The sequence below is a fragment of the Cydia fagiglandana genome, chromosome 11 (assembly GCF_963556715.1).
Source record: "Cydia fagiglandana chromosome 11, ilCydFagi1.1, whole genome shotgun sequence".
NCBI classification, from domain to species: Eukaryota; Metazoa; Arthropoda; class Insecta; order Lepidoptera; family Tortricidae; genus Cydia; species Cydia fagiglandana.
This window is the reverse complement of record NC_085942.1, coordinates 7,002,248-7,027,390: the sequence shown is the minus strand read 5'-3', so window position 1 is coordinate 7,027,390 and position 25,143 is coordinate 7,002,248. Positions and strand designations below refer to the sequence as shown.

The following is a 25,143-nucleotide window of genomic DNA, read 5'->3' as shown; positions in this document are numbered from 1 at the left end:
TACAGATCGCAATCTCGTGAAATTTTGTGAGCAGGGTCGATTATTTGTCGATAAATTTTGCGTTTTTAGGGTTCCGTACCTCAAAAGGAAAAACGGAACCCTTATAGGATCACTCGTGCGTCTGTCTGTCTGTCCGTCAGTCACAGCCTATTTTCTCGGAAACTACTGGACCAATTAAGTTGAAATTTGGTACACATGTAAATTAGTGACCCAGAGATGGACATGTTTTTTGTTATAATTTTAAAATACATGGGTTCGAAGTTATTTAAGAAAATAGGCGAGAAATTACCTTTATCTCCGAAACTACTGGGTCTAAAATTAAAAAAAAAAACTAATATAGTTCTTTACCTATAGTTGACAGGAAAACCTATTAGAAAGTCAAGCGTGAGTCGGACTTATGTACGGCACCCTAGAAACGCGAGTCCGACTCGCCCTTGGCCGGTTTTTTTTGTATAGATGGCGCAGCTATACATTTATTTAGTACAAAGTCAGACTAACGAGATCTACAGCTCACACGCACTGGATTTGTATTTTTTTTGTCATCTGCGTTTATACTTTAAGTTTGCGTTGCATTTTGTGTACATATATGCGTAATTGTTTTCAACGTCAATTCATACGTATGGCCATAGTTGGTCAAAATACGTTTGTTTTTCTTTACAGTACAGGTACAATTAAAAAGTCCTAATACCAGCCAAAGTTTCCGCGTAATTAGTACGAGTGTGAACTAGGCCAACTAGGGTACATCAGTGTTCCCTATCCTAATCTAAAATACCAAGTGGCCCAAGACCGAGATAGGTGGCAAAACCTGGAGGAGGCCTTTACTCAATAGGGGATCCCAATATAAATAATACGTAGGATACGAAAAAAACTCTATTTACAATAATTATATTATTAGAAGTATTATGTAAAGTGAAATATTGTATTTTAGTTTATAATACTCGTAATTATATTATTTAAGGGATCACAAATAAAAGGCTTTTATTTTTTATTTATATTTTAAAATGTCACATATTTGGACCACAACCTGCATGACACCTACGCCCGCCTACGCTGGGCGGACGCCGCTTGGACCAACCCCCAAGACCGCCTATATAAGCGTCAACCCTCCACTGCTGAGGCCACTCTAGTCTCACCTGCGCGTCGCTCGCGCTGTGTCCAGACGTGCTTAGTGATTACGACAAACTAAGGTAAGTTCATTATAGTTTAGATTTTTTAAAGTTTCGTGAACATTGCGGAGTTTCGCAACTATTTATGAATACAGGCGATTATATTATTTAAATAATAAAATAACAGTTGAAAAAAAATCTACACATTTTTTGGACAGCATTTAGGACAGGTGATTATGTATTGAAGACTATTTATATAAGTATTTTTAACGCCTAAAATACTTATGTTCATTACGTACCTATATTAATTATTTTGGCAAATTCAGCAACGTATATAAAACAAGAACCTAACAGGACAATAATTATGAGATTTTATTTTTATTCTGGAAATATAATGTTATTCGAATTAATGCATATTTATAGGAATAAATAATTAAATCTACCTAGAAAATTTGTTAATATAACAACAGTTTGAGAACAATATGTAGCGAATTAATTGGTCGTTTAATTTCGATGTTTCGATGCGGATTTTTCCGCTCATATTTATGTAGGTAGTTGTGGTCAATTAGTCAAACCAAAATATGGAAATAAAGAGACTTATGTCGGGTAGTTATGTACAGTCGACGTCAAAGATATGTTTACATTTTTCGCCTTATTACAAAGGCATAAGGTGCAAAAGTGTAAACATATCTTTGACGTCGACTGTACTTATATCAAACATCAGTAGTTTGATTGGGATCAGCAAAATATTTTGCCCAAAGGATCAGCATTGCCATCCAGCGGGGCAATGCGGCCAGCCTTCTGGGCACCCTACCTACGGACCATGACTTAGGGCAAATTTTTTATTTATAAGTTTTATTGATTTGTTATAAAGTTGTAAAAATGTTATTAAATAAAATTGGCAATATCAGCAAAATTACAAATTAGAAACTCATCAAACTAATAATTATTTTGAAGCCATCCGCGTTACACGATTTAAAACATTATTTGGTGTGTGTTAATCGTGAAAGTTATATGTTAGAGTAGAGTTTTAAAAGTTTTATTTATACTAGAGACCGTCAGGGGTGCTCGCTGACCTGTGTGACACGTTCCACATATCGCTCGCCCATCCCTTTCTAATCAAACCTACAAATGTACCTAGTCAAAATATTTATTTGTTTTACAAGGGGGCAAAGTTGTGGTTTACCCGCTCGTGCTAATATTGATAGGTACCCGAGCAAGCGAAAGATCCCAAAATTAGAATCCTGAGCTTTGCAAAGGTTTCAAAGCACGAGGGTTAAACAAAGTATTCCCCCGAGTGAAACACAAAAATTTTCACCACACCAACCCGAAGCAAATATTACATGTAAAATATCAAACAAAATCCAAATGAATGGTATTGAATATTTATCATCCAAAATCATCACTTAAAAGTCAATTCTACCAGCAAACATAAGAAAACAACTCAAAATTTGCATTTGATTACTTTGCCTCACATGTAAATAAAATGCAACTTTGCTATCAGTTTTTGAAGTGCAAAGTAAGCCTTTACGAGCGGGTGTGGTGAAAAATATGTATATTAAATCTTATCTAAATTTATTTATTTACCCCTTTATTCATAAACGGGCTCCAGACCTCAATTATCTAATAATCGTTTGTCTTTATCTGTCATTTTGACTTATGTATTTGTAAAAAACGGACAAAACATAATTTAAATAAACGTAAAATTTTCTGAATAGGGGTTAGAATCCAAAAGGTCGCATATACAAATGGATCAGTTGTACAATGTAGTGTACTTAAACATACTTATGAAACAGACATGCATTCTTAATCTTCTTTCCCCTGCCCTTATCCCACGTCATGTTGGGTCGGCACAACATGTTTCTCTCTTCCAGTCTCCTCTGTCTTTCGTGTCCTCAGCACTCACTCCTTTCTTTCTCATATCCTCTTTCACACAATCCATCCATCGTTTTTTGGGTCTACCATACCCTGTCCGTCCATCAACATGCATGCATGCAGACATGCATTCTTAATAACTTCATATTTGTCATACTTTACGCCTTACATATGTTTACTTACGTATGTTTGCTATACTTCACGCCTGAAACACCGTTTAAAATTATGTTTATGTTCATATTGTGATTTGATCACAAACTGTGGCTACACTATGTCTGTTGTATCAGCAATTAAGTTCACGTCTCTCCTGTTGACATTCCCCTAAGGCTATAAAATATGTATATTAAAATGGGTCACTCACGTACTTTTAATTTCCTGCTCCCGTTGTAGCTCCTCGATATAGAGCGAAACATATCGAGTAACCTCCAACTTAAAAATACACGAGTGACGAGTGATATTATACCTTTAAACGTGCAATTACATAATAATATATAATAATATTTATATATTTCGGGGTTCTCGGAAACGGCTCTAACAATTGTTCGGGGGCGAAAAACCGATCTAGCGAAGGTCTTATCTCTGGAAAAACGCGCATATTTGAGTAATTATATGTTTTCCGAGCAAAGCTCGGTCTAACAGATTATTATTTTTAAAATATCTGTGTACCTATCCCAGAAGTTTTGTAATTAAAATGGGCTGCTATTTAACTGATCACCAGATTTAATAAAATTTAATACCAAAAAAATCTACTTTACCACCCTAAAATAATGAATGATCACCAAAATTATAACACCATTTTAATGTGAAATGATTACCAATTTTATTACAATTTACTATCCTATTAAAGGAAATGACACCAAATTAATCATTATTAACCCAAAAATTGTAAATAATTACCAAATTTCAAACCCCAATTTAATGTCAATTGATAACCAAATTTTTACATCGTGATATCCTATTAAATAAAATGACACCAAAATAATCATTGTAAACCCAAAAATAGTAAATGACCACCAAAATTAGAACTCCATTTTAATGTAAAATTATAACCAAATTTTTAAATCTTGCTATCCTATTAAAGCAAAGCAAAATTTTCTAGTAGCATTTCGTTTCTGTATGGGTTGCAGTTCAAACCTAACCTAACCCACTTTTCTAGTAACATTTCGTTTCTGTAAGGTTCGCAGTTCAAACCTAACCTAACCCACTTTTCTAGTAGCATTTCTTATCTGGAAGGGTCGCAGTTCAAACCTAACCTAACCCACTTTACTAGTAGAATTTCGTTTCTGTGTGGGTTGGAGTTCAAACCTAACCTAACCCACTTTTCTAGTAGCATTTCGTTTCTGTAAGGGTCACAGTTCAAACCTAACCTAACCCAGTTTTCTAGTAGCAATTCGTTTCTGTAAGGGTCGCAGTGTTAACCTAGCCCACTTAACTGATAGCAGTACAAACCTAACCTAACATACTTTTCTAGTAGCATTTCAGTATGCCTACCTAAGTTATGCGGTGCGGGGTACGGGGGTTGAGCGGGAGGGGCTAGTAATTTTGGCATCATTTTACTTTATTTGGTAATATGTATAAATTTTTTGGTATCATAGTGGTTTATTTAGGTGAAAATATCGCATTTATTTGGTTTTCAAGATTTGGTGATCATTAATGATTTTTGGTAATCATTCAATATATTTGGTATTCGAATACAATTTGAAGTGCAGTCGTAATTAAAATGGTGGTACATTTGTAATTTTAGGCCTTATTTTTTTGGTGTTCAGTAATTTTTTTTGGTAAGCATGATTTTTTTATTTAGGGTACCGAAGTATTTTTTGGTGGTCATTATATTTGTAGCCATTAAAATGGGGCCAAGCCTAATTTTCTGATTTAAATATTTTCAACAACTGCTTTCATATTACTCTGATTAAAATCATTACTTACGTGAACACAAGCGGTGTGATATGATCCAAGCTTAAATAAAAGTGGAAGTATATAAGTAAGTAGTAATATTAAAAGTTATAGTAGCGCTAGCTCGTCTTACACAGTGGTTGTTCTTACAATGGTTGTCGATTTGCGGAAAACGTCCAGAAGCACTAACTACATAATAGTATTATTAAAAATGTTATATCTAAACAAAATTCATAATGAATACCGCAGCTATAGTAAAAAAATACATTCATAAATATACACTTGCAAAAAAGGGTTAATTCAACAATCTTTCATTTAAAACTAGCGACCCGCCTCGACTTCGCAAGTGCACGCTTTTAAAAAATCGGTAAAATAATCTCTTCTTCCTTGCGTTATCCCGGCATTTTGCCACGGCCCATGGGAGCCTGGGGTCCGCTTGACAACTAATCCCATGATTTGACGTAGGCACTAGTTTTTACGAAAACGACTGCCATCTGAACTTCCAACCCAGAGGGGAAACTAGGCCTTATTGGGATTAGTTTTAGTGGGTTGGGAAATTCGGTAAAATAATATAAGTATACATATAAGGTAACAATATATCAGTATGACATATTTTTGCAAGCCGAGGCCGAAGCCTCTCATTGAAGCCTGTTTGTAAAAATTCAGATTTTAGTACTGATTCAGATGATAGGTATCATTGAGCTTTATAAAATCTGGTACAACACTCATTTAAACATGGTTAGGACTTGAATATTAATGAGAGGACTAACCCATAAGCCTGTATCGTTCATCTACCTAAATTGATTTTTTTTTTGAATTGAAAAACCATTCTTATTCTAACTGCCGTATTCGAACTTCAAGATATTCACAAGAGACGACACGTACTAGATCCATTCTAGATACGTTATAGTTTAGATATCAACTAATTCTCTTTTGCAGCGCAATTCGGGCAACCGCAATGTCACTTTTATGTTAGATAGAGTAAGATATCTATTAGATGTGAATTGGATCTCTAAGTCATATCCTGTGGAAATCGTTCAAGAGTATCTCCAGAATCGCGCAAATGTCAAAATTTGACAGATTAGATCTTAAAAATATCGTTATCGTATCTTGGTGATGTCTAAAAGATGTCTAATAGATGTCTATTTCAAAATCCGAACCGGGCCCTAATTCGTAGTCTAAAATGTATCCCTCTGGTATCTGGCATAAAATAAATTTCAGATTACTAATATAAATTTCGCAACATATATTTGAATGGCTAAAAGTAATTTATTTACGTATTTACATATTGAAATGAATAGTTTACTACACTCAAACTTAAATGAGAAATTTCAGTAGTAATGAAAAGCGTTGGTTCAATATTAGTATGTACACACATAGGGTACATCGCCAATTATTAGCCAGTTTTCAATTACTGGCCACCTATACTAAAATGAATTCTGTGTATAGGTGAATAGAACTCATTTTTGTAAGAGGCGGCCAGTTATTGAACGAGTGGGTTGTGGATAAATTTCAGTTACTGGCCATTTTCCTTATACTGAAAATGAGTTTTATTTATCTGTAAATAGAATTCATTTTTGGAATAGGTGGCCAGTAATTGAAAACTGGCTAATAATTGGATTTTCGTACCTTATATACTAAAATGAACTGTGTTCACCTATAAATAGAAATCAAATTAAGTGGCCAGTAATTGGGGGGTGGCTAGTAATTGGCGATGTACCCTATATTAATATGTATTAAGGCTTCAACCGGCCTAGCCAAGCTGACAATCGCTATCGCTACGACAACGATACGCTTTGTGTCTCTCTATCACTCTTCCATATTAGTGCCGTAGTGCGACAGTGGCAGTTGCGTTTCCATCGCTATGGAGCGTAAGCGATTGGCATGTTGGCTACGCGGCCTGAGTCCATACTGACTACATCACTACCTTATAAAACAAAGTCCCCGCCGCGTCTGGGCTATAACCGCGAAAATCGAAGTTCGCAAATTGCGGGGATTTTTCTCTGTCACTCTAATTACGCCTTCGTTGGAGTAAAAGAGAAAGATCCCCGCAATTTGTGAATTTCGGTTTTCGCGGTAGCCGCTCTGTCCGTTCGTGTGTTCGCAATAGATTCAAAAATTACTTTTAAACGAACGAACATTTAAAACAACAAAAGCTATGCAAAAGCTTAATTGCGATGCTCACATGAAAGCCAAGACAGTCTTGCCCAAGGCCATCAGGCCCCTCGTCAGGAAATTGAAGGCATAAAACAAATATGGACATAATTTTCCCTTAATGCTTATGGCTTTATTAAAGGTTAGCGTGCTTAAGTGAAATGTGAGTTATAAGGGCCTCTTGCACCATTCACTAACCCGGGGTTAACCGGTTAAACCCGGAGTTACCGTGGTTATCAGTGCAATTTGACACTGACAACGGTTTAACCATTTAACCTTGGTTAGTGGGATGGTGCAAATAGCGCTTAGTTAATAGTTATCATTATTAATATATCGGTTAAACGGGGCATTTTTACTAAGTCGTCTGTCAACAGTGTGACATTTCAGTACGGATATGATGGTCGTTCTTGTCTAGGTACGTGACAGCGTGATAAAACAGTGTCCGTCACTTTCTAGCCCACGGTGTTAAAAAGTGACAGTTACTTTATCACGTGGATAAAGATGGATAAAGCCGTCCATAATACGCCGGCAGTACGGATATAATGGTCGTTCTTGTCTATACAGTTATTTTATCACGTGGAATAAAACCATCCATAATATGCCGGCTGGACCAGTCATTTCCAAATTTATGTGTGCGTTTTGATTGTTTCCCATCTTCGTCTCTCAAACATCAAATGTGCCGTGATTAATGAATAATGATTATTAACAAATTATAATGAAATAACATGAGTTGATCTCACAAAAAAAAATATAATATAAAACAAGTGCGAGTCGGACTCGCGCACGAAAAGCAAAAAAAAAAACGGTCACCCATCCAAGTACTGACCACTCCCGACGTTCCTTAACTTTGGTCAAAAATCACGTTTGTTGTATGGGAGCCCCATTTAAATCTTTATTTTATTCTGTTTTTAGTATTTGTTGTTATAGCGGCAACAGAAATACATCTGTGAAAATTTCAACTGTCTAGCTATCACGGGTCGTGAGATACAGCCTGGTGACAGACAGACGGACAGACGGACGGACGGACGGACGGACGGACAGCGAAGTCTTAGTAATAGGGTCCCGTTTTACCCTTTGGGTACGGAACCCTAATAACATGAGACGCTACGGAACACACGCTGCGAACAGATCTTGCCAAATTATAAGGTAATTCGGTGCTTCTAATATCCTAGTGCTTGTTTTTGTAATGTTCTGTTAGGCTAGGTCAGGGCTATAACCGCGAAAATCGAAGTTGTCAAATTGCGGGCATTTTTCTCTGTCACTCTAATTACGCCTTCATTGGAGTAAAAGAGAAAGATCCCCGCAATTTGAGAATTTCGGATTTCGCGGTAGCCCCTCAGGCTAGACCCGAACAGTTTCGAACTACTGAAACTTTAGTCTTGCGATATACTTAGTTCGTGAAAATATAAACAACTAACTTAACTATAATATTACAGGTTCTAGAGAATCTTAACAGAAATTTTGGTAGGATGGTCCTTATTGCGCGTGTAGGATAAGAACCTTTCTCTAATGGAAATTGAAAGGGATTCCATTTCAACTTCTTATTTATTTATTTGCGCTTTAAAACAAAAATACCTATTTAAAATTAAAACAATGTAATACTTTATTGTTTATTATTTTTTAAACTTTGTTTTTGAAACTGTATTTATTATTATTTTAAACTTTGACATACCTAGACACATGCATACTTTGTTTTATGAGTTCATTTTTTTCTAGAATATCTAAATTAAATTAATTTATAATATTTTTAAGTTCACTATATGCATATTTGCGACGTAATTCAAACATTTTGCTATTATCATTTGAAAAAAAAAAACATAAGAGAAAAAACTCCGAGTTTAAAGCAAGTATCTACTTACGTCATATTTCAATTTCCAACCCGTTTCAAACTTGCCAATAATATTAGATAAACTACGGTGAAAATGTAATATTTAGCTGAATCAAAACCACATTTCAGAATTAACCCGCAAGCATGCTATTTTACTTTATAATTCAGTTATATTTATGATATAACCGGAGGGTCATTACAGAATATCTTGTTAGGGACGTCAAAGGCATATCTGACATGTTGCTAAATTGAATTATCTAAATAGGAATTAATAAGTGAGTACTCTAAAATATTCAGTTATTTTAATGGCTAAATTCTCAGTATAATATTGTTCAACTTGTCTTCTACTTGATTTGGGACTTATCTGAGCGATTAGAGATTTAATAAAGTAAAGTATGCGTATGAATAAACAATGTCTCAAGAAAATACTAGACTTTTTGAAGTGTAAACTTCTTTAGCGGCGCTGTGCACTTTTGTGATGGGGAAAAATTGTTAAACTCGCGACAGGTCACGTGACCGTAAGATTCGTAAGACGTAAGATGGACACGTTATCTGATCGAAAACCTGTTACAATGTTATTGAGTTTTCACTTCTACCGGCACTCCCGGAGTGCAACCCGTTGTTTTTTAACTTTTCGTATTCCGTAGGCCATTTAACGTGGATCCGTGCAGTAATATTATATGTAGTTGGTTTTTTTAGCATTAGAAAGATCTTTAATTGTTAATAATTATTGAATTATCTAATGTAGCATGGTCAATACATATAATTTACTACAAATTATTATCGCTAAAAGTGCCGGATTTGGAACCACAAGCTTACTTCTGCGAAGTTCTTTCTAATGCTAAAAGAAACGAACTATAAATTATAATTAATTAGAGTTCAATACCTACTAACGTGAATCCGAGTTCCACGTTCCATATGAAAGGATGTCCGTTCCATGTCAAATACGTTAACGAAATACCGTTTAGATAATAATTTGAACTAACGTCTGTCGGTTTATTCAATTAATTAAAAATAGGTACTATTTTAGGCCTCATTGATTCGGGATGTTTTCCCCTAGGACCGAATGTAACCAATGTAATTCGTTTAAATGTTTCCCCCGTCGTGTTTCTTGGAGTAGTTAATTAAAGAATGGCTATTAAATTAACTCTAAGAGCTAAACATGTCCATTTTTACAAATCTTGGAATAGAATAGTAGACTTGTAGTTTGCATGTTAATAAGCTTGCCTACCTATAAACAATTTATTTTATGAGATATAAATTATTAGTTATTTCTTAATTTGTAATTCTATTTTCTTTAACATCACTTTTGTAACACATTATTTTTTTCTATAGCCTCACAGAGCACGATAAATTAAATACCTATTGTATAAATATACTACGTATCATAAATATTTTCATTTTGTTAAGAGCCTTTGAATTAACAATGATTCCATTATGTGAATATGTTAAGAAGGAGCTTCTTATGATAAAAAAAACGATAATTTCCTTCTACGTCACGGGCCAAGAAAATCCAAATATGAATATCCCGTTGGCTAAATAATGGTTAAACAGTTGAAAGAGCCCCGAAGTTTGTATTCGCAAAAAAGCTGCTAAAACTTCAAAGAGCCTTTAAAACGATTAATTTTCAAGCAGTTTAGCCAAAATGAAAAACATGAGAAAAGTTTCATTGAAAATGTTGAAAATGTTGAATTATCTTTTAATGAAAAAGGATTGGAGACATTCAAGGGATACTTGATAAAATAAAATAGATTAACCGGGAATAGTGAGACGGAAATCCGGAGGCGGAGGGTGGCCGTCATTTTGGATATTCTAAATACACTGGTATTGATGACGAAGAAATATTATTTTTTTGCGGATTGGTGTACCAATACCTAAGCTTCCAAAATATATTGGCGTAAATTGGCAATAATGTATTAGTCTTAACAAATTGGGGATTTGGCCTATTTGTTCAAATAATATCAAATATACAAAAAATCTAACACAAAATACTTGCACTTTTGCAATAGCATGGTAACCCCTAACCCCCCCCCCCCTATTATTGAACCCCTAATATATTAATCAAACATCAATATGTATAACCGGTTTCGGATTAAACCACAAATGTCATATTTTCATAGTAATTTGACATTAGTAATGTCATTGCCACACTTCAATATTGCAAATGCCATGCAGAGTTGGCTTGGTCCAATTTAGTAGTATTTTCATAACTTAGGAAATTAATATTTTAATACTTTAATTATTTATCTTAATTAAATGCTTTTTGATTTAAGTTTTTGATTGGGGGTAACGATTGTGACAAATAATTAATTTTTAAGATTTTCAAATTGTGAAATACTACAATATTTACTTCGTAATAATGTTTAGTGTAAATATTTATTAATATTACTTAATTAAAAGCGATTAATAATGACTTAATTAAAAGCTTATTTACATGAAAAAATAAATAGCTCCACTATGGGGGTATTGGTTAAGAAATACCGTTACAAGCAAACTGCGATATCAATTGGTAGCCATTTAATAATCATTCTAACTTCTAGGATCGCAGAGCCCATTACAAACGAAGTAAAAATAAATGGAACTGTTATTATATAACACAAGGATCCATAAAAACCGAAATAAAAGCCTCTATGATCCGAGAAGATATAAAACTCATATAAAAAGTAAACATGCTTTTCGCGAAGTCTTCAATCAACCCGCAACGAAAGTGAATTATTTAAGATAAGTAACCTTGTTTAGCGAAGCTTTATCGCTATGTTTTTGAAATAAGGAAGAGAATAAAGGACATTATCAAGCAGATAAGTTTATTTATTTAAACTTTATTGCACAAAATATACACAACAATGTACAAATGGCGGACTTAATGCCAATTGGCATTCTCTACCAGTCAACCATATTAGGGCCAAACAGAGATATCTACAATTGGTGCAGAGAGATAAATATACATATTGAGTGAATTAAAAAAGAGCAAACTATACATAATTATAAACTACATCAGCCATTCTCAAAGTGTGTTCCGCGGAACCCTAGGGTTCCGCAAAGCCTCTGTTGGGGTTCCGCGAAAATACTTGTAATAATAAGAAAAAACCAGCACTTCTATATTAGGCATATCTGGTCCACACTGTCCACAGTGACGAACGAAAATTTTTAATTTGGGGTTCCGCCAAATATTTCGCTTTCCAAAAGGGTTCCGTCACCAAAAAAGTTTGAGAACCGCTGAACTACATAAATAAATAAAATATATATAAACTACCTCATATTTATATAATACATACTATAAGTATAATAAAGATGGATATTATTCGAACTCTTGTTTTAGCAAATGCTTACGCAACAACCGCTTAAACGAAAACATACTTGGAGCTTAATAAGTTTGTGAGTTAGATTCGTACGTACAGATTGACGTCAATTTGACATCACTGTTTGCCCATGTATCATATTATGATAGTAATTTCTCTTATTGTTGTACGAATACAGGTTCGAGAGAGCAATATTGTGGTACCTATTATTGAACCGTACATTATATTATATTACATATATTACATACATAGCATTACATACTCTTTGCGTTAGCCATGTTTCGCTTTGAATCAAAAACCTCCGGGAAAACATCTTTTCTGTAAACATTACAAAAGTTAACAATTTGGATATATTTTTCTTTCATCTTTCGACTTTCATCATACAAATTTAAGAAGTAAGAAGATTTTTACATGCATATTTAAAGTCCGTTTTATTTTATGATGTCTACAGGAAAGTCATATAACCTTAACTCAAACTAAAAAGTTTTGACCCACTTCACTCGTGCGTTACACCGCTTATGGTGCTCCAACTTTGGCCGTTATATTATAATGTTATATAACATCGTGTGGCAGGGACAGCGTGATAGTACTAAATAGTGTTTCCATGTGTTATCCCTGTCACACTATGTTATATAACATTTTATAACAGCCAGTATGGGAGCTATATTAGACAACCAATACTGTCCTCTAGCGTAGCAATCCCACCAGCGTAGCTTGTCCAATAGCATAGTAGCGTAGCCCAGACAAACTTAAGGTGACAGTCCATTTCCAACGACAGCAGCACTAACATTAATTTTACTACGGAAACTGACAATAACACCGACGCGTTCGTACTACTAGTGCAGCTGCGGTCAGAAATGGAATGTTACCCTTACATCAGGCTAAATAGGACTAAGGACTTAGATATAGAATATATGAGGATACTTAGATAAGGCCTAGGGTACTAAAGTAACGTTTTTCGCCACAGCTAAAGCGCTTTACATAAATGTCTATGTGAACTGACGAACGCTCTATCCGCGATAACTGCTATAATAATACGGCCTCTCAAAATTATTTGGCCATGGATGACCTAGTAAAAGCACTAAAACTTTATGTCGACAGTTGGGTCTTCTTAACTCAACGATTTCATTTACGCAAGATAAATATTACTCGTCGGAATAGTTATTTAAGTTACGATTATATTTTGTTTACTTCTCCCCGCTAGGCGAAAAATAGTCAGCCGGCCTAGCCAAGGTTACAATCGCTATCGCTTCGACAACGAAAAGCATTATGTCTCTCTATCACTCTTCCGTACTAGTGTGACAGTGACGGTTGCGTTTCGATCGCTACGGAGCGTAAGCGATTGGCATCTTGGCTACGCGGCCTGGAAGAGAAGGAAATCTATATTTTTATAAGATGATCTTAGCAAATAATAGTTCTGGGACAGTAACAATCTTATTTGAGAGTAATGTGATTTCAAAAAATATGTGTCTGTAATGTTGAAACTTATTAAACGATCGAAAGAAGTTCTCGAATATATTTTAACTTGCTACAATTAATCTTGTAACCCAAATTTGTTATAGGTAGGTATATTCGTTACATCAGTTATTTATTACCATTTAAATTTAAAATTCTTATTTTGCGTTTTCTTTTATATTATGTTTTTATTGTCTCAATTGTTTGTGCTTACGAATATATTCTATTCTATTCTGTTAAAATATCTTTATAGCATCTTAGGTGCCCTAATATATTTAATGGCGAATGAACATATATTTCTAAGCTAAGATTTTCCGTGTTACAGAAAATATCGGGAAAGGTAAAGAAAACATTATTCGTCAATAGTTAGGGTACCTACACCTTTTCCTATAATTACAGTCGTGTTTGACTTTTATGTTATTTATTCAAGAGATACAAAAAATATACGGACATAGGTCATATTTGGTGGTTTAGGGGTCATCCATTAATTACGTCACACGAATTTCTAGGTTTTTTGACCCCTCCCCCCCTCCTTGTCACACTTGGTCACATTTGGCAAACCCCTCGTCGTGTGACGTCACATTTTTTCTACGAAATCGCCAAATCGAATTAAGTAAGTACCTAAGTATTATTAATATTTTATCAAAATATTTTTGACGATATAAATATTAGTAATTTTATAACCCAAAACTGCTTAGGAAAGAAAATTAAACGAATAAAAGGATTATCGTTTTAAAAAGTTGTTATTTAAATGTACAGCGAATAAAATAATTTAAATAAATTTTCGGTTACTGATGAAGTTAAAGTGACGTCACAAAATTTGTGTCTCCCCCCTCCCCCATGTCACAATATGTCACATTTTCTTGACCCCCTCCCTCCCCCTAAACGTGTGATGTAATGAATGGATGACCCCTTATTTAAGTGACCCATGAATACATAATCAATTGGCATTGTAAGGGACTCTTACTTTACATAAGCTAGCCACGGAGTCCTATCCTTCGTATTAACAGTAGATGTAGATGCGACATTAGTAGGATTTTCTTTTTAGGGTTCCGTACCCAAAGGGTAAAACGGGACCCTATTACTAAGACTTCGCTGTCCGTCCGTCCGTCCGTCTGTCCGTCCGTCTGTCTGTCACCAGGCTGTATCTCACGAACCGTGATAGCTAGACAGTTGAAATTTTCACAGATGATGTATTTCTGTTGCCGCTATAACAACAAATACTAAAAACAGAATAAAATAAAGATTTAAGTGGGGCTCCCATACAGCAAACGTGATTTTTGACCAAAGTTAAGCAACGTCGGGCGTGGTCAGTACTTGGATGGGCGACCGTTTTCTTGTTGCATTTTTTTCCGTTTTTTTTTGTATCCTCTCCTCTGTGACGAGACTCGGATCGTGCATGTGTCGTTGCACAATTCTAAACTTCCATTTATAATAACAAAAAAGGTGTCGCTCCGGTTTTACACCATAAATCGCCTGCAATGGACGCAAAGGCCAATGATGATGATGATGATGATGATGATGATGATGATAATGAATGCCAGAAACAGAGTAGCGGTTAATTTAAAAAGTAAACCTGCTGTTATCTTGTATTCGCTGTAGTAACAAAGTGTCGCGGGATATTACACAAACATTAAAAATTGTGTAGTGTACAACTTTACAGGAGTACCTTAGTAGGTATAATGAAAGGAGGAACTACGAACCACGACGTGCACTATGCACTACACGTACACTACTAAATAATATACCTACGTTTCATGTTCAGGCGCCTATTTCAGCAAAACTAATAAGCAAACACAATAATATCCAAATTGCGTGGCAGTAGAAGCGGTGATAGTGCACGTCGTGGTTTGTAGTTGAACTATTTGGCTTAAAATGTCGACTGTCAAAAAATTTATATAGCCAAGCGGGTCGCAATAAAAATCGTTTTGTATGAGCACAACCGGCCAAAATGAACTTTTCCTCCTTTTAATATGACTCATGCCCAACTACTCGTAAATTAAACGCGTATGTATCTCTGCCACCCTTTCTCGTAAAGTTTTTGAACTGATATTAACCGAATTTTGTATGAAGATAATTTTAGGGGTGGATAAAATTATAGACTTCGCTCCAGGCAACGATGCAAATGGCCGAAGATCGAGAGGCCTGGAGCGCAGTGATAGAAAGAATACACCATAGGAGTCACTAATAAAGAAATTTATTGATCCTAGTTTTATGCAGACTAAGGGCCCGATTCGGATTTTGAAATAGACATCTATTAGATATCTTTTAGACACCACCAAGATACGATAACGATCTGTTTAAGATCTAACCTGTCAAATTTGACATTTGCTCGATTCTGGAGATACTCTTGAACGATTTCCACAGGATATGACTTAGAGATCCAATTCACATCTAATAGATATCTTACTCTATCTAACGTAAGAGTGACATTGGTTGCCCGAATTGCGCTGCAAAAGAGAACTAGTTGATATCTAAACTATCGGCCCGATTTTCTGTAAGATACTTCAATTAATAGTCAGAAACGATATGATTAGATATGTCAGTGTCAAATGTGACGTTTCTTCAAACAAATACGTCACTTTTGACACTGACACATCTAATCCATATCGTTTCTAGATCTATTAATTGACGTATATTAAAGTTAGAATACGGCAGTATCACGTATCTAGAATGGATCTAGTACGTGTCGTCTCTTGTGAATATCTTGAAGTTCGAATACGGCAGTGAATTATTGACAAAAAAACTTACCTATGAAGCTGTATCATTTATCAAATGTTTTTTGGCACTTGACACGTTTGTGATTCACTTACTTAAAAGGAAATCCGAAACTGGATAAAATTCTTCATTAGGTATTCAGTTTCCCGGCTCTTCGGCTCCCGATATCGAAGTTAATGAAATTGTAGGCAGAGCGTGTATTTTATTTTGTCGGCAGTATGTGAAAAGCATGCAAATTATTTGAGGCTCGCTATTCACTTGGCTGTATGTTACAGAAAAATATTTGTTTTAGCATAAGGACGGCAGGAGGAACTACGAAGAAAACAAATGGTGACGCAATCGAGTCAGTATTGTTTTAGTTAATCACCAAATCATTGCAACCACTAACCCCTTATTCAATAAACGTTTACTAAAGTTGACAAGCCGATAATAATCGATTGTCCATTTCCATTACACCAATACGTCGGAAAGGGACAAACGATTATGATCAAACGTTTACTAAAGTTGACAAGCCGATAATAATCGATTGTCCATTTCCATTATACCAATACGTCGGAACGGGACAAACGATTATGATCGGCTTGTCAACTTTAGTAAACGTTTATAAATAAAGGGGTTAATCATTAGGAAATTAGTTCAAATTTGGCACAAATTATAATAGAATAAAGGTGTGGAGATTTGTTATCCTTTTTTCTCCATACAAAGTTCGATCTCTTTCATGAAATGAGTGACATAATTAACGCTCCAATTGCTACAGCAATATGGCAATAAAGCAATGGAATTTATTAAGGAGATTATTGACATTGCCCGTTATGCTGCTGCACCATAAAAACAGCAGTCGCAATCTGAATGTAACCTTAAATCCATGCTAACTTCTTTACATTGTAAATTTTCCATGTATGTATATTTCCTATACAACACAAAGAATAAAGCAGCTTGTCACAACGTGTCAAAACTTCGCAACATGTCAATGTGGACCGATACTTTTCTGATTCAATGGAGTAGCCATTATGTAGGTACAATCGACGACAAAGATATGTTTACATCTTTCGCCTTATTATAAGGGAGTAAGGTGCAAAAGTGTAAACATATCTTTAACGTCGACTGTACAGTGGCTTTCAAAAGTGCATGGTTAGATGTCGACCGTAATGCTTTAATATTACGGTTGAAACATGTCCATGCACTTTTGTACGCCAGTGTACATATATGATGTGGATTCGTTGACAAGTTCAACAGGTAATACACAATGAGATGCTAATTATGACTGTGAGCGAATAAGTAAATACTAATTTTAGAATTTAGGGCACATTAGAAAGTTGAAGGAATTTTCCACCTGGAGCTGGCCACCTTATGCTAAATTCATTTAATATAAGGTTTCAATAACCGGTCGCCCTTCAATAATCTGCCACCTTATACTATAAAATGCGGACTATTAGTTACGTATTATAGCAAATCTAGATCTTTTTAAGTTGACGGAAAAATTCTTAGCATCTGCCATCCCGATACATAATTATTTTCTTTTCGCTTAGCGTTTGTCGATGCATATTGGTTAGGCCCCCAAGCCACACTTCATGTGACCGAATTTGTATATATGTATATTATTATACGAAACCAATTACCTACTAGTATCTGTAATTTCTCGGTCGACGAGCCGATGTCACTACATATTCCAACTAGGTATACGTAATTAGCGCACAGCCAATCATTTTACCATGTAACTGACAAACACAACACCCACCCTGCCGGCCACATATCTAATCCATTATAATATTGTAATGGCATGAACTTTCGTGATTTTCGCAATAATCTGACTAGTGCTAACTTAGTTAATTATTTTGCTGGGTAGTGCTTTTTGTGTTTTATTAAATAATAAGACCGTTAATAAGTAGAGATTTATAAATTTAGTTTGATATTTATCATTAATCATAACACGAGTGTTTTAACAATACGAATTAGTAATGATCAACTGGCTACCGTATGTGGTGCAATAATATTTAAACATGGGGGCGGCGAGCGCCGCGCTGATATGCTTTACTTTTCATGGAACAGGTATGACAACTTACAGCTAATGTGAACATATGGAATAGGCTCCAAATTTCAACGTGCTGTCAGGTTACAAATCTACATTAGACACCAATGACTAGTAATTTATAAAAATTACGCTACGGTTAAGCGTATTTAATTCCAATTTCACATTAGAATGCCGGAGATAGGTGACCGGCTCGGAGACGCGGCCGTACTCTGTGCGTCCCGTGGAAGACAACAGAATCGAGACATCTCCATTCCTCCAACTTCGTATAATGATGAAAAACGTGCCTCGGAAATCAAGAAAAAGTCATTCTCGAATAGATGGCGCCATATACCTTTGGCCTATTCTCGGCTAGATGGCGTTGACGACACCGTTTGATATTTAACAATTTTAACACATATCAGTGAAAGAAGGTCAGTATGGAACAATAAAAATTAAAAATCATTTATCCGTAAACATATTTTGATTAATTGATACAAATCGTGTGTCGATAGATGGCAGTAAATGTACCGTGACTACAAAATTTACTTTGGCAATAGCCCTCTATACTACCTATATACAGTGAAACCTGGTTAAGTGGGACCTGGATAAGTGAGAAACCTCTATAGCTGGGACTCATGGTGCGGTCCCGACACTTTAGCAATGAATTACCTCTGTTACTGAGAAAAAACGAACCTCTATAACTGGGATTCGTTGTTGTGATTTTATAGTCACATTTACCTCTATAATTGAGACAGAGGGTGTATTTTACCTCTATTACTGAGACTATATTTGTAAGATTACATTTTCCTAATCGTTTTTTAGAGTTTTATAGGGAAATGACTTCTGTACCTGAGATAACGTCAATTTATGACCTCTCTAACTTGGACTTCATTGAACAATTTCCGTATTCTTACTAACTCTTAGTCTATCCACAAAATCCGCATTTGCCTAATTGTGTCTAAACAACTTCAAGTTTGATTTAGTTAATTTATGTAAGTAGTTAAAACTATCGAAACGAAAGCTGAAATTTTGATCAGTAACACGAAAAAATAATTTATTATTTATTAAATTTCTAATACGCAATGAAGTCCGTATCAAATTTAATTTAAATTTGAAATTTCTATCCTTTGGAGAATCATTCATAATAAATTCAATTAAATATTTATACAGACTTAAAACATATTTAGGGACTAGGATTATTTTACCTTATTTATTTTTAAGATAATTACTAAATACCTTATTAACCACCTCTATAACTGAAATATACTCTATTCTCACCTCTATTGATGGAACCCTCTGTAAATGAGACAGAAATTTATTTGTACCTGGCTAACTGGGAGCCTGGGTAAGTGGAAAACCTCTTTAAGTGAAACCAATTTGCTCGTCCCTTGAGATCCCACTTATCCAGGTTTCACTGTATTATCTTTGCTCTTACTAAAATATTTACTATTATAGACCCAATTACTTCCCCCGTAGGTTTATTATTTTTGTTAAACTGTAAATGCGATGTTGTTGTTTCCAAATACAAATCACATGTTTGGACCCTTTAATTCGTAAAGGCAAGCAATTTTTATTCATATAAGTATCTCAAAATAATCAAGTCACTTTGAACAAAAGATACTGCTTAGTTTATTTATTTTATTTATTTCTTAGACAAAACTCCTACTACTCTAATATTCAACACGTGGACAGGAAGACACTTTTTAGCTTTTCGCCTTTTTGTTATTTAGTCAATAACCTTTTGATCTTTTCAAGTAAATTAAACGATATTATTAGTTAATGTCACTTGGTTTTTTAATGCTCCGTCAAAACTTTGTACACGGAGCACTTATGTTTTAATGGCATCGTTCAAAAGTAAAATCTTCCACAGCTAAGTATAGTCAGTAGTAACGGAGAATACACACTTGCATAAAAATGCTTTTTATAATGTTATTTGGATCGTTAAATAAGAATAACATAGGGTTCATATGATAATTTATATCCAAGTTTCACGCATAAGCACTTCGCTTAGGAAATGAGATCCGGGAAACCGAAAAAAAGGTAATATAAAAGTGTTTTGAAACCCCTTTTTTAAGCTCTGCTGAGTATTGTGCGTAAAGTCCGCTTGTGTGCTCGTTTGGAAAAATATAATAGTGACCACACTCTGTCTTTATACTCAATGGTAGAATAGAAAGAATACACAGCAGTTGGTTTAAAAAAAATATCATGAACAGATAAAAAAAGTATTGCTATTTATTTAATATTATTTTTGTAATTAGTCATGCTTTAAAACGCGATGCACCTGATAAGCGATAACATATATTTATATGCCCTAAGGTAACACTGTATCTACAGGATACAACTTCTGGCTCACATTGTTGCAAATACTCGTAATGATGCGATTCCAATATAGATACTACGTTCGAAAACGAGCCTCTAGGCGGCTAAAGTTTATGTTTTCCGAGCTCTTCTTCGTATCACACATAACATAACATTAAAACGCATAACATTACATACAATAACAAGTAATATTAGCCAGGAAATGGTCCCGACTCAGCATGACTCACTCACCACTGTTTCTTCACCACTGACACCACTGTGGCACCACCACACCACTGTGTCAGCACTGTGTCACTGCATGGGCGTACTCACGGTGGGGCAAGGTGGGGCAGTTGCCCCACCCTGGTCTCTGACCATAAGCTAAGAATTTCTGTTTCAACGTACCCAGCCTTCCCTACTTATGCTGCGTACGCCCATGTGTCACTGTGGGCCCGATTCGGATTTTGAAATAGATATCTATTAGATATCTTTGAGACATCACCAAGATACGATAACGATAATTATGTTTAAGATCTAACCTGTCAAATTAGACATTTGCGCGATTCTGGAGACACTCTTGAACGATTTCCACGGGATATGACTTAGAGATCCAATTCACATCTAATAGATATCTTACTCTATCTAACGTAAAAGTGACATTGGTTGCCCGAATTGCGCTGTAAAAGAGAACTATACATAGTTGCTATCCAAACTATAACGTATCTAGAATGGATCTAGTACGTGTCGTCTCTTGTGAATATCTTGAAGTTCGAATACGGCAGTGTGTAATCACTGTCTGATAGCTGTACACGTGCAAACTCGTACTCTGTTTCAAATATATTGTGAACACAATACACATGTTTAATAATTCTGCCGTGAAAGTGAATATTCCGGAATGAAGCATCAAAGGCTTGTCTCGAATGGATTTTAATTTGAGAGAGTTGCTTGTTTCATGCCCGTTGTTCTACAGGTTTTAACTTTTTCCAGTTTTGTTCGAAAAATGCATGATGTGCAATAGTTAGAGTGGCTATTGACATTTAAATACGGAATAGATGGCGAGAAAAATTGTCATTTCTGTGAGGTTCATTCCAATTTCACAATTTGTTATAGTTTTTGTTAACTTGCGTTAACAGCGCCATCTATCTGAGCCTTTTTATACTTTATCGAACCCTAAATAGCTTGTATTGTATTGTAGTTCGGGCGATTTTCCGCAACTCGACGTCTTGCGCTTATTTTGCGTGATAGGGTGTGGACTAGTCTTGCCAGCCCAGCTCCTCGAGGAATCCTATCAAACCTTTGATGTTGAGTAGGACCTCGGGGAGGTCTCTCGGGGATCCGAGATGTTTTGCCCTGTATGGGGCCAATCCGCTGCATTCCAACACCACGTGAGAGGCTGTTTCTTCCTTCTCCATGCATCCACGGCATAGGGGACTGTCTGTGACACCTGTTATAAAAAGATGTTTGTTAAAAAGTCCATGACCTGTTATGACTCTGGCTACCCTCACAATCAGTCGAACCTTTCCTAGTTGAAGGAGCGTCCTTGTGAGCTTACCGTTCATGATAGCTTATCGTTGATCGATATTTTAGGAATATTACGAGAAAAAATGTCTAGAATCTGAAAATAAGTAGAATTTATGGATTATTCATTACAGCTAAGAAATAAGTAAAACGACCGTGAACTAAGAGGCTTTTTGTTTTTGCTTATTACATGTAATTACTTTATCTCTGTTTCTTAATTAGACTATGTAGGTCAAACATTTATTAGATGAAACATTTTATATTGTATTATTTTAGCAATTACGGATGTCAATTAGTGCTTGTATGTGTTTGATGTGACTTTTCTCTTTTCGTTGTATATTTATTTGATGTTTATTGCTCAATATTCAAGTATACAAAATATTGTAACGTACAGGGGGCCGATTTTTGAGATTCGACCGCTCGATTTCGTGTATTTCGTTCAATAATATCTCCACTACTAGGCATTTAAATTCTACTAATAGAATTAAAAACGAGTGGTCAATACCACTAGATTCCCAATTTCTATCGCTCGTATTTCAAAGATTAGCATTTCGCCGTTTTCCACCGATTTTCGAGTGACGAAATCGAACGGTCGAAATTCAAAAATCGGCCCCCAGGTGAACATCCGCATTGGGCTAGCCTGGGGACTATAGCCTAAGCCCTCTCGCGCATGAGAGGAGGCCTGTGCCCAGCAGTGGGACGTATATAGGCTGAATTTTTTTTTTTGATTATAGGTAAACGGTCTGATTCTAATTTTAATAAACGTCAAAAATTTGACCTCATTAAGATATGGATGAGTCAGTGTTAAAAGTGAAGTTTTTTTTTAAATAAAAACCGAATTGAAACTTCATTCTTAATTCTTTTTGTTAAAATTTGAATCAGGCCTGTTAAGGACAAACAGCAAGAGCTTAGAAATATCTCCAGTTTCTAGTCGAAAAAAATTCATTTTTGACACTGACAGACCATATCCATAAGAAATCCATATCAAATTCACAACCCGTTATTACAATCAGAATACGCCTCCGAAACTTTAAAAACAGAAATAACTTGAAACCTGCTACGCCGTAGCTGGCCGTAGCAATAGTGCTACGAGATCTATGCTACGCGCTGACGTAGCACCTAGCTTCCTCAGGATTTATTTTATGGCCGCCAATACCGCTTTATTGTCAAGTTGTTTGCAACCAATACGTCTCATTTTATGACGTACTTGGATTTTAAATACGGGTGTTGAGATTTATTTCTAACATGCCAGGGAAAAGTAAGCCTTATGTCAATTACGCAAGGACTTTGAGGATATGTTTATTAGTCAGTGTGAATCTGTTACGCTAAATGAGTTATTTTCATAGTTACATGTGGCTGTGGCGACTCCTATAGCTGTCACTGCCAACGTCGTGCCATAATAATCTAACAGATGGCGTTAGGGAGCTAGAACGCATGAACTACTAAGAAGATACTACGTCTAGAGCGCAATTAGTATGTGAGACCTACATCGCGCTTACGGAGTTTATAATGTCATTTTCTATATATATAACTTCCGACCAACTCTCAGTGGACTTCGGTCCCCAGGCATAACACCCGCCTGGAGAGAGTGCTCTTTATTGCTTCTCTACCTTCTACAGTGGAATTTGTGATTTGTGTGATGTAAATAATATTGTAAATATATTTGTAAATACTTTCCGCGTCTTCTCTTGTACATGATCTAGACACGCGGCAGCGTGTCAAGCCAAGTTCAAGCAAAGGAACTGGCTAGCCAGCGCCGAGTGTAATATTACACGAACCACTTGGTGCCACTTTTGACCCTTCTATAACTCAAAACATCTTTGACGTAAACACATAAAACTACTTGTGTTTAATTATATCCCACCAAAAACATAAATGTAAAAAAGGAGAGCCAAGTTCAATACAAAAATCGGCCTGAAATTTGGGCTTCTAGATATCCTTATGGATATAATTAAACACACGTAGTTTTATGTGTTTACGTCAAAGATGTTTTGAGTTATAGAAGGGTCAAAAGTGGCACCAAGTGGTTCGTGTAATATTACACTCGGCGCTGGCTAGCCAGTTCCTTTGCTTGAACTTGGCTTGACACGCTGCCGCGTGTCTAGATCCATAAGGATATCTAGAAGCCCAAATTTCATGAAGCTAGCTCAAACGGTTATAAAGGTATGAAGGTCAAAAAGTCGTAAATTTTAAGACTGACTTATGACTTATAGTACCTAAACCTAACCTACTTCCAGATGACCTAGAAGGATGAAATTTGGAATCCAGCTTGGTTATTGTGTGTAACCGTAGGAAAAAATCTAAAAATAAAATAAAGTTAAAAAATAGGGGGGGTCCCCATACAAAAAAACCACTTTTTATTGGGACTGACATATAAGTACCTAAACCTAACCTACTTCCAGATGACCTAGAAGGATGAAATTTGGAATCCAGCTCGGTTATTGTGTGTAACCGTAGGAAAAAATCTAAAAATAAAATAAAGTTTAAAAATAGGGGGGGTCCCCATACAAAAAACCCATTTTTTATTGGGACTGACATATAAGTACCTAAACCTAACCTACTTCCAGATGACCTAGAAGGATGAAATTTGGAATCCAGCTCGGTTATTGTGTGTAAGCGTAGGAAAAAATCTAAAAATAGAAAAAAGTTAAAAAATAGGGGGGGTCCCCATACAAAAAATATTTTTTTATTGTAGCGTTGGAACCGTTACAAGCACATATTTGAAACTACCCCAATATATGTATTATTATATTTGCTATATTAAAATAAAGTTTAGTCAAAAAATAAGTGGTGTCCCCATACAAAAAACTTGTAATACGCTCTAAACAACCGGCCAACGGTGTGTCGTCGGCGGCGCGCGGCACCACATAATTATACAAAGAACAGAAGTAAAAACCATACAGCGGAAACACAAGAAAAAACATTAAATCTCAATACCTGCCTAGTTTTCTTTACAAAAAGTATTGATATCCCACCAAAAACATAAAT

The 25,143-nt window shown here is 35.5% G+C and overlaps 1 protein-coding gene across 2 annotated transcripts in view; it reads left to right on the top strand.

Annotated features, from left to right (window-relative positions):
* The first annotated feature begins 991 nt into the window (after nt 1-991).
* LOC134668843 (allatotropins-like) overlaps nt 992-25,143 on the top strand; it is an 86,358-nt gene continuing 62,206 nt past the window's right edge. For both annotated transcript variants that reach the window (XM_063526313.1, XM_063526314.1), the window contains exon 1: nt 992-1,187. The gene's annotated coding sequence lies outside the window, so the exon portion shown is untranslated. The remainder of the gene's footprint in view (nt 1,188-25,143) is intronic.